This window comes from Colobus angolensis, unplaced genomic scaffold (assembly GCF_000951035.1).
Source record: "Colobus angolensis palliatus isolate OR3802 unplaced genomic scaffold, Cang.pa_1.0 Scaffold303, whole genome shotgun sequence".
Taxonomy (NCBI): Eukaryota; Metazoa; Chordata; class Mammalia; order Primates; family Cercopithecidae; genus Colobus; species Colobus angolensis.
The window spans coordinates 821,437-823,910 of NW_012116300.1; the positions used below are offsets into that span (position 1 = coordinate 821,437).

General features: G+C 54.8%; 1 protein-coding gene across 3 annotated transcripts in view; it reads left to right on the top strand.

Annotated features, from left to right (window-relative positions):
- Positions 1-1,211: 1,211 nt before the first annotated feature.
- The window catches only part of ZSCAN10 (zinc finger and SCAN domain containing 10), a 10,282-nt gene continuing 9,019 nt past the window's right edge, over positions 1,212-2,474 (top strand). For all 3 annotated transcript variants that reach the window (XM_011950214.1, XM_011950215.1, XM_011950216.1), the window contains exon 1: positions 1,212-1,341. The gene's annotated coding sequence lies outside the window, so the exon portion shown is untranslated. The remainder of the gene's footprint in view (positions 1,342-2,474) is intronic.

Below are 2,474 nucleotides of genomic sequence, written 5' to 3' on the forward strand. Positions count from 1 at the left end.
CCACTGCACTCCAGCCTGGGCTACAGAGTGAGACTCTGTCTCAAAAACAAAAAATACCAAAAAAAAAAAAAAAATTAACCGGGTGTGATGAGTGAGTCTCCACGCCTCTCGGTTCCGAGCCTCTAGTGGTTGCCTGGTCCCGCCAAGGCCACACCCGCTCCGGCGCTACAGCACCCCACCCCGCCCCGGACACGCCCCCTCCGGCCCTACAGAACCCCGTCCCGCCCCTTGGCCTTCTGGCCCACTTCCCTGGGGGCGGGTTTTTCTGGCCCCGCCCCTGGACAAACTATGGTGTGGGAGGAGCCCGCGACTGGAAGCGCGAGGCGCTGGACGCGGGGAATGCAGAGCAGACCAAGGAGAAAGACCGTCGTGCGCAGGGAGCACTAGACAACTGGAATAAGAACAGGATGAGCTCAGATGTTAAGTGCAGGAAAACAAGGACCCGGCAGATGAGCCAGTCAGGCGGGTCCAGGCCCCAACGGACCGAGGGGTCTTGGCCGGGGAAACGGCCAACACCTGAGAGGTGGTCCTGACTCCCCGGGGGCTCTGAACGCTCAGGAAGGCACCAGCTGCAGCCAAGGGCACAACCCGAGAAGCCACCTTAAACACAGGGAAGGAATTGGTTTGGGCCCAAACGCTGTTGGTGAGGTCACTTCCCTCCCGGGAAGCCCTTGCTTCGTCATCGGTAAAGTTGGGACAAAACCACCTGGCAGGACTTGGGAGGACTTTAGGTGACCGTGTAGATGGAGCAGCCTCTGCCCCATCACATCCTCCTGTTCCATTTTCTCCTAGCACTGTCGCTGCACCTTTGCCCTAAAATGTAAGCCCCTGAGAGCAGGGCCTTATTCTTCCAGTTTCTCTCTGTGTCCTTAGTCCCTGCTTTGTAACAGTGCCTGGCACACAAGAGGCCATTGCAAAGAGTAGTCACGTGAATGAAAAGCCTAGCAAAGAAACCAGCACGCTGTGGGCATTTAAAAATGGCAGCTCTTAGCCCAAAAGAAAGATGGGCAGATCTGCAAGGGGCACCAGGCCATTTGGGAGGTGGTAGTTCTGGCTTGGGGGATGGTTCCACTCTCACACATGCTGGGATTGAAATCTGGATTTCTCACTTTGTCTTCATGTCCCTGGCCCCGCCCTCTTCCCATCCCGCTCCCAAACTGGAAGCTTAAGGGTTAACTCTAGGAAGCCCCTCATCACCTGGATGGGATGGGACTGAGGCAAGGAACTTCCTGTTCCATTTTCCCAGAGCCCTTCCCCAGGCTGGCAGAGGCTGGCTTTGGCCCTGGAGTCCTCAGAGAACCACCCCCAGCATCTCTGCCTGTGTAGTGGGGACTCCGAGTGGTGAGTTGGAGGGAGGCCGGGGTGCAGGCTGCCAGAACATGTGCTAGGAGTTCACAGCAGCTTGGAGAGAGCAGGGGAGGCTCCAGGCCTTTGTGCTGGGGTGGGGGCTGGAAGAGCCTTGGGAGGATGTAGAGGGTGTGCTGGGGAGCCTTGTGCCAGCCAGCTTGGTGGACCTGTTGCGATGGGGGCGTTGGGGAGGACGGAGATCACAGAACTTCCTGTGACATTGAAAAAGGCCGACTTCATATGCTGCCAGGTGGACTGATGGGCCTTGTTCACTCAGCCCAGCACACGGAGGGAAGCCCACCAACAAACAACAAATCAGGCAGCTGCCAGCTGTGTCCAGGGAGAAAGGGGGTGTTCCCGGCCGCGGACCCCACCTTTGCCCCCTTCCCCAACTCTGGGCTCTCACATGATCTGGATGGGTCTCCTGGCAGCACCTCCACCCTGGGCTCCAAATTAAGCTGATCAAATGTTGGATGGTGGCTGTAGAGCCTCTGCCTGCTTCCCTACCCAGCCCACCCCCAACAGAGGTGCATATTAACAGAGCTTTTGTCCTGGAGATTTGGGGGGAGGGAGAAATTCTCTGAAGCCACCTTGTCTCGAATTCCACCTCTTTGAAACCTTTTGGAGAGACCTCACCTGGAGATTCCGGCCTCCCTGTGTGACTCGGCCTGAGGGCTGAAATTTGGAATCCTCTTATTTTTTTTCTGTTTCATGCTGTGATATTTCGGTTAAGGCTAGGAAAATGGCACAGAGCAGGTGGAGATCAGTTCCTTTTCTATTTCAGAGCTTTGGCACTGTGTTCTAGACCTACGTTCTCAGCCTAAAGCAAACCTTGGCTCCAGCTGGTATGACCCTGAGCATGTCACCAAGTGCAACTTTGCCCTTGGCAAAGGGAGAAATGATTGTTTAGTGCATGGGCTGGACCGGGATGAAGTGAGCCTAATTGCTGGATACTCAGTACCTGCCCACTTCTCCTGCAGGGCAGTGGATGAGCAGTGATTGGTTTTTTTGTTATTTTGTGCATGCTACTAAAAACCAGTGAAACACAATCCCATTTTCTCTCCCCTCCCCCTCACTTTTCTTTTTCTTTTTTTTTTTCTTTTCTTTTCTTTCTTTTTTTTTTTTTT